This window comes from Indicator indicator, chromosome 7 (genome assembly GCF_027791375.1).
Source record: "Indicator indicator isolate 239-I01 chromosome 7, UM_Iind_1.1, whole genome shotgun sequence".
NCBI lineage: Eukaryota > Metazoa > Chordata > Aves > Piciformes > Indicatoridae > Indicator > Indicator indicator.
Genome location: NC_072016.1, coordinates 30,906,200 through 30,914,404, shown reverse-complemented (window position 1 = coordinate 30,914,404; position 8,205 = coordinate 30,906,200). Strand labels below are relative to the sequence as shown.

General features: G+C 40.5%; 1 non-coding gene across 1 annotated transcript; it reads right to left on the bottom strand.

Annotated features, from left to right (window-relative positions):
* Positions 1 to 82, bottom strand: TRNAS-UGA (transfer RNA serine (anticodon UGA)). Its single transcript has one exon. It is a non-coding gene; the product is annotated as a tRNA-Ser (tRNA).
* Between the last annotated feature and the right edge of the window lie 8,123 nt (positions 83 to 8,205).

The window sequence follows — 8,205 nt, the reverse complement described above, 5'->3', positions numbered from 1 at the left end:
CGCAGCGAGCAGGGTTCGAACCTGCGCGGGGAGACCCCATTGGATTTCAAGTCCAACGCCTTAACCACTCGGCCATCGCTGCTCCTGATACACCAACCCCCGCGCTGACTTCCTTATAGAGCTCTCCGGCTGCGACACTCCACCGCCCCTCCCAATCAAAGGTCCAATGGGCGACGTTGCACCTTCCCCCCGCATATCGTTTCCTCTGTTGGGTCGGGCGGAAGGGTTGTGGTGGGGTTTTCTGTGTGTAATGGGCTCCGCGCTTTAGCGCTTTCCCATCACACGACATTGGCGTGCCCCGCCGGAGGGTACCGCGGGAGTGGCTTGACTTCTGGTTTTAAAATGCTCTTGTGGAAGCAGAGGCGCTTTGTGTGGTTGCTACCCAGTGCTTACAACTCGAGTCAGCGCAAGGCTGTGGGGCGGCTCTAAGGACCCCATCTCACTGTTTCTGCCCTGCTACAAATCCGCTGTCGCAGGGCACTGTTCTCTTCCCAGCGTAGGTGATAACGAATACAGTTCCATGCAGCTATTCAGCTCAGGATAAATAAACGTCAGTTTATATGCTGCTGGGTTTTCCAGCCTGAAACAAAGGCCGCGTCTCTCAACTGAAAGAGCTGGGGAGTATTTGATTTACTAGTGAAGATGCAGCGCGAAACAGCTATAGAATACAGTAACTGTTAGATACTGCATTAATTTTTACAGAGGTGTAAAAATTTGTTTTCAATAATGTTCTCAGACTGTTCAGGAGTTCTCTATCATGTGGCTTTTTTATATGTAATCTCATTCACTATAGGTTTGTTCCTTTTTTTTTTTTTTTTTTTTACCCTAGCAATAGTTAATTATGTGAACAGTAGTATGATGGAAATTGATTCTGACTAGACTTATGTTGCAATGGATAAAAATAATAATTTTCCTTTCCATTCTTTTGGCAGGGTTTGTTTATGGTACGGATTTTACTGGCTTTCCTCCTATGGTCACAACTTTAGTGAACACTAAAAAAAATCTAGAATGATGTTGATGGTTGTTCTCCCCCTGCCTCCAGTTTTTTGGTTTGAGTTATTGATCAAGAAACACTCTTAATAATACTTAAACTGTCCTCAGTACAAAAAATATTGCTGGATTAATAAAGGTCTTAAAATAGGCTTATGAAACTAGTCTTTGAGGAGTTTTCTTTGGAACCCAGCCTGGTGATTGCAGAGGACATGATGTTTCTATAATTTTAAAGGAATTCTGTCATTTTGTGGCACTTCAATAGTTATCAAACTCTTCTTATTAAGTTAATTCGGCTTTTTTCTTTGACTGTTCATCAGCAATTGGGAGTTAAATTAGCTTGTAGTCATTGTCAGACAACTCTGAGGGCTCAGTTCTGTGTTGTGAAAACCAGTGAAGAATGTGTTTCAATTGGAAACGAGTGGCAGTGTTTATGGGCCACTTGTAGAGATAGAGCTGGTATGTTCGTGGCATGCAGGCCTGTGGTGGCAACAGACCTTCAGTCATCCTTCTAAAGTAGCCAGTGGAAGGCTGGATTGATACAGAAATTTGATACTACAGGCTAGTGATTCTTTTTTTTCTTGTACGTAACTGCACAGTTTGATGCTATTACTATGCATATTTTTTTCTCCTGTATGTATTTTGTGTTGTGGGTATACTAAAAATGTAATCAAACTTCATTTAGAGTTTGCTGTTATGCTGTATCAGGTAATGAGGAACATCTTAAAAACATTAACATATGAAATAGTCCTTATTACCTTACTTTGTTTCTCTCTATCCAACTCCATATTTTAGTGTCATAATAATCTTTAAATTGTTGGTTGTTTAATAGGCATATACTCAAAGTGATCTGGACTGTTTTGCTGATGTCCCTGTGGTTTTATGCGCACGGGTAAGGCTCTCATCAGCTCCATTATGCCTGAAAAGCAGGGGTATTTGTTCTAACTGTTCCTGAAGGGATTGAGCCACAGCCCTTGTTATTTGGTTGTTTTTTACCTGCCTTGGACAGAAATTTATGCATATGTGCTATATGTTTATCTTCCTGTGCTTCTTATATGTATTTGCCTCACAGCAGATGCGTGATGGATAATGAGTAGGACTGGGATCTACATTCATTCAGCAGGCAGCTTTGAGTGAAATGTTAGATATTTATAAATCTTGGCTGATTGCACGAAATCTTCACCTTCTGGATAAATTGTATTTCCAGGATGAGTCAAGGGCAGTAATTTAAGACATATAGTCTGGTCATGAGTGAAGGCCTTTTCCCAGGTTTTGTAAGGTTGTGTAATGACCTAGAGATCTATGTAATAACTTAACATGTTAGCACCTGAGTCTATTATGCTATTTATACAAAGTTACTTTACCCAGAAAACTTGTCCAGAAAATTTGTAAATGCTCTACAATTAAGGACGGTTTGCAAGTACTATTGAAAACAGTACTGGAAAGACATAAGGCTTCTATTACAAATCCACGCAAAATGCAAGAAACCAAAAGAAGACATAGGAAAAATATATTACAGTGTGGTCCCAGTAAGAAAATAACTTCCTTACTTGGAAGAAAGAGAGGTGGTTATACACATTGAGCGCAGAGGTCAGATTGTACTCAGCCTGAGGGAGTGGTTGAGTACAGTTGTTTCCATCAGGCCTTTCTATGAAGGTAAAACCTCGTAATATAAGGCCCAAAAGCTTTTGCCAAGTTGCAATGAGCACAGACTTGTACATCTAAAACACACATGCAGTATCCTTGAGCCACTGAAATCAGGAATGACTTGATGTTCCTTTTGTCTCAGTTTGCAATGTCTAACCTTTGTGTTTTGAATTTAGGAGGCTTTATTTTCTGGCAGCATGAAGGAGAAGCTTATGTTTTTCTTCAAATGACAGTTGCCTTTATTTTGTGTTCAGATGAACCCAGGACTTGACTTAAATGTGAAATTTCAGTAAAACATAGTAAATAATGAGAGTTGGTTCACTAGGTATCTCTCTTTAGAGGAAGTTGTTACTTGAGCAATGCTAGAGTGACCTCCAGTGGGGTTTGTGCAGGATGCAAGCAGATAGAATGTTTTGCAGGAAGCAGAAAGAGCAAGTTTAAGCATTTCCATATAATTATCTTGGAATATGAGAATATGGGCAGTGATCAAAAAGGCATGGTATCACTTGCAGAATGCTATTTGAATTGTAGCACTTCAGTATAATGCTACTGTGTTCACAAGACAGAAGGAGATCTTACTACAATACACATCACTATTCTAAAGAAAGCTTCAACTAAACTAGCATTGCAGTGTTAAGTCCTAGACAGTGAGATAGGGAAACTCAAAAATATATGAAAGTCATTAAAACCTTGAGATGCAAGGCTGAAGTAAAACTCTGAAATGCTTGAAATTTAGTAAGTCTGTGCCAAGTGCTAGAGAGCCTCTGCCTGTGCCTATGTTTAATTAGTAGCACATGCTAACTACTGTACAGAATCTTATTTTGAAGACCTTAAAGTCCAAGATGTTTGGCTACCTTCAAGAGGCTGAGGCAGTATAAGGGGGAGAAGTCAAATGCATACTGGTCTCAGGCAGGTTCAGTGAGCTTCCCCAGCAATCAAGTGGTCACTTGGCTTTTAGATGATGTCTCAGCCAGCTGCTCAGGTCATCGTTCAGAGCCATCAAAGACGGAGCTTCTTGTCCCCAGTGGCAAGTAAACTCATATGCTTCAGAATGGTGTGAGCAATGCTTTAGAAATACCCTCCAACAGCCACTGAGGGAGCACTAAAGATGACTAGGTAAGAGACTAAAATCCTAACTAAAGTGTTTGGTATGTCATAGGCCAAAGTTAGCGATGTTCACACATACAGGATTAATCTGCATACAGTGATATTGACAGAGAATATGTTCAGTACCAGAATGCCTTTATATAACTTGTACTCGTGTAACAGATCATATACAATCTGCTTTTCCCTTTAGTCTTCCTGTTAGGTTCAGTAATGGATCCTCTTTAGAAATATGCTGTTAGTTTTACTTAAAATTTAATGAAGTTATATGTTCAGCGTTAACAAGATTATCATATCACTGAGTCTCACTATAGGTGTTAATGCAGGCCCATGTTTATTTGCATTCATAATTTAAAGGCTCCAATCCAGTAAATTTAGGTGTGTGTGTACTAGACTGGAGCCTTTTTCCTTAATGAATTTTAACCAGATTTACTGGGTTTTATACAAATAGCATATTTGATGTTCCTAATTTTAACTGTTTTATACATATTTACAACATTTTTATAAAAACAGAGATAGGTAAGTGAATAGGCAAACACCTCTAATACTGCAGGTAAGTGGATATGATTTCAAAATCAGAGTATGTCAAACATCATATGAAAATTAGTACTTTTATGTACCAAAAATACCCTCATGGTAGGATTATTAATTAGATTTGGCTTTCACAATGCATCTGCAATGCTATGATTAAAGAGTAACATATTTACCACCTCTATGAAAATAAAATAAGTTTCTGGCTCCTAGTCTGTACTGCTGTCCCCATTCTGAGCACAAATCCCTATGGAGATTTACTTCAAAGAGTAAATCTTTGTGAGATACAAATCTTAAAATGCAGAACTTAAAAAAAATTATTATTTAAAGAAAAGTTAAATTTCATAATACATTTCCATTTTAATAATTTTTCTTCTCTTAAAAATAATACATGCAGAGCCTGTTTAATAGTTAGTGTTAAAAAATGGGATTTTGCTGAGTTTTACAGGCTATTTTTCTCATTGTCATTACACAGAGGAATTATGGTAGTGAATAAAACCAGTAGGTGCAGCTAGAGTTAGTGCTTCCAGATGCTTTAGAATAAAGTTTAAATGAGATAATGGCCAATTATGAAAATATTCCTTCATCAGAAAACATCCCTGTTGATCAGTGGTTGACTTAACCCTGAAACACACATTTGTGCCTAAACATAAAATCTCAGCTTGCAATAATGCAGAGTAAATGACCACTCCAACTTTAATTCACGTTGAGCTTCAGTGATAGATTGTAGCAATAAACCTTTGGAATTCTTTATACATGTAAAATCAAATACGTTGTATATTTTTTATTATAAGACCTTGAATGCAGGAAAGCTGAAACCCAGTCCAGAACAGATGCAACTTCATCTTTTAAAGTCAATTTACCATGGGTTGTTCAGCTCAATGTCCTGTGTTTCAAACTAAGTTTCTATGTACACAGTGTTACACAATATTAGAACACATCTGTGTACTACACACATCTAGTGTTAGCATTTTCCTGGTGCAGAAACCTATGGTCTATAGCATTAGCACTAGAAGGTTTGATTTCTATAGGAGATTGGAACGAGGTGGAAGTAGGTCTCTTCTCCTTATATCAAGTGATAGGATAAGAGGAAATGGCCTCCAGTTGTGCCAGGGGAAGAGTTAAGTTGGATATTGGGAAAAATCTCATTACTGAAAGGGTGGTCAGGCATTGGAATAGGTGTAGTCACGCTCCCCAGAGGTGTTCAAGAGCTGTGTAGGCATGGCACTGTGGGACATGGTTTAATGGCCATTGTGGTGTTAGGTTGACGGTTGGACTTGATCATCGTAGAGGTGTTTTCCAACTGAAACAGTTCTATAATTCTATGTGCAAATAGTGGGATCTGTTTGTGCAAATTGTACATTCCACTCACCGGGAGATGAACTGGTATTCTGGTGGTAGGTCGTCTCAGAAATCCATTTAAGAAACAGCTTCTTCGATAGGTGCTGTTCAGAAACAAACGCTGTGTGGTGTGAGACAAAATGTTGTGTATAAGATGCAGCTTGACGGGGCGTGGGCACGCTAAAGGCGTGAGCTTCCCACTCTAAGTTACTTCCCGCGGTACAATCGCCGAGGGCGGGAAGGACGCCTTAGCACGCCGCGTGCGTGCCAGGAGCGCAGGGAAAGGCGGTCGCTGGGGCGGGGCAGGCCGGTGTGGCGCGCGGCCGGTGGCGCGCGCAGAGCCGGTGGGCATTGTTCGGCGCGGCTGCTGTGTGCTCTCTTCGTGCTCTCCTAGTGCTCTGTGGCGGCGGCCGTTAGGCACCGCGCGTTCGTTCCTCGCCCAGACAGGTGACAGGCGGGGCCGCAATAGGGCGAAGACCTGAGGGCAGCAGGGGATAGGCTCCCTCCACCTCAAGTCCGCCCTCAGTCCTGCCGGGTTTTCGCACCTGCCTCAAGTAACTGGGGCAAGAGAAGCCCTATCCTCCTCTGGAGGAGTAGAAGGGCAGAGTGCGGGAGCGGAGAGAAGTAGAGACGGAGCTGGGTAGGTTAAGACGCAGGTTGCAGCAGGAGTGTGGGTCTGGAGCAGGCTGTGCGGACAGCCCTGTGCCGGGAAAGACTGGGGCAAAGAAGAGGTCTGTGAATTGTCCTCTTTACTGAAGAGACAGAGTGTCTCAGAGAGGTGTTTCTAGATAAAACGCTAATACTCTGGTGTATCAAGACCTGGTTGCTTTTTGCTCAGAGCTGGTTTGGGTTTTTTAATTTACTTCAGTGGCACAAGTGGAATAGGCATGTAAATATGCAAAAATGTATTTAATATGAGGATTTTGACAGATACATTTTAGTAAGATGTCTTCTGCTTTCATCTTGCCAGCCCACTTGCCAGGGAAATACATGCACTCGCCTCTGCTGCCCTGTTTAAGGCATAATTCATGCAATCACTCCTTCGGCTGACGTGCCTCAGCAAACTTCAGAAGTGTTTTCAGGACTTTTTCTAACAAGGTGCTTATTTTTATTAATTTGTTAATTAACATTGTTGATTAGCACCCTTAATTAAGGGGTTAATTAATGCCCCTTGTTCAAAACCTGACAATTCTGACTAGCCCTGAAGTTACCAGAGCTTTTGAAGGAATTGCTCGGAACAAGCACCACAAATTTGAGAGAAAAATGGAGAGAAAGAAAGGTTGCAAGTAGGGCTTTGTGGGTTTTTGCTGTTGGTTTCCTTTTCTCTGTTGGGTTCAACCTTTTAATGTTGTTCAGTGGATATTATCTTTGGTTGGTTCATTTAAAAAAGAAAAACTTCAAACCAAAAAACCTGAAGAATAAACTGCCTTGGTATAAGAGAATCAAATAACTCCAGCATATAGAGTAATTTGGCAGAGGAATTGCCAAACTGCTCACATATGAGAAGTACCTGTCAGTAGCTGATTGTCTGATCACCTATTTTGATTTGTGAAACGTAACAGAAAAGGACATAAATCTTTGAACAAAGGAATAACTTAATCTATCTAAAAATTCACATATATATACATATTAAAAATATACATAGATTGAGAGGATTGATGAAATCAGTTGTCCATTGCATGACAAGGTCTAAATGTGGGTGGTTTTTCTTTTCCCTCCTTTCCTCCCCCCAGTCTAAGTCTTGGGGTTTTTTCCTCACATATGAGTAGTCACAATCATAATATGTACTCCATCCTGGGATCTCCTATCTTTTTTTTTCTTTTCCTTTCTGATTGAGCCTCCCTAATGCTGTTAGTTGGTGTCAGATTACCTCAACCTTCAGGCTCTCTGTGCCCTTTTTACCTCTAAATCAACTAAAAATAGCCAAAATGCTCTGGTTGAAATTTTCCGAAAAGAGAATTCAATTTAACACATGGACCTCATACAGATTTTCAAACTGAATGTTTTGAGGCCATTAAGATCTTAGGCAGCAGAAAGAATCTGTGGCAGAATAGACTGAACAACCTCTGCCTGTTCAGAATTTCCAGAGTGTTTTTAGCTGAGTGTTACTGCAAACTACTCTTCAGGGTGTACTCAAAATTGCTGCAATTAAGAAAACTTCACTCATGCTTATTTCTTAAATGGTTTCCTTGGTGGAAAATCTTATAAAGGTAGTATTCTCAAGAAGTATGTTTGGAGTACTTTGTGAAGGCAAATGATTGTCATGTACGGCGTGCTTTGAATAAACTTTTATGATATGTAGAATGTGATTGTATTTGACCTGGGTTTTACAGTAGTGGCTTTTGCTTTCCTTCCTTCCCTTTCCCCTCTGATGTTCAGCCTAAACTTCACTAATTTCAGAGGGGGCTTCACCACTGCCTTCAGTGTTGTCTGAGGGTCTAAAAGCTCAGTGCCAATTTGTTTGCATGAGTAGGAATGAGCTTGGGGTTTCTTTTCCATGGCATTTTCAGTAGCAAGTTGCCAGTGAAGTTAGGAACTAACAGTTTAGGAGGAGGTCCCACATGAGTACTGCCCTCCCTATTTTGACTCTCT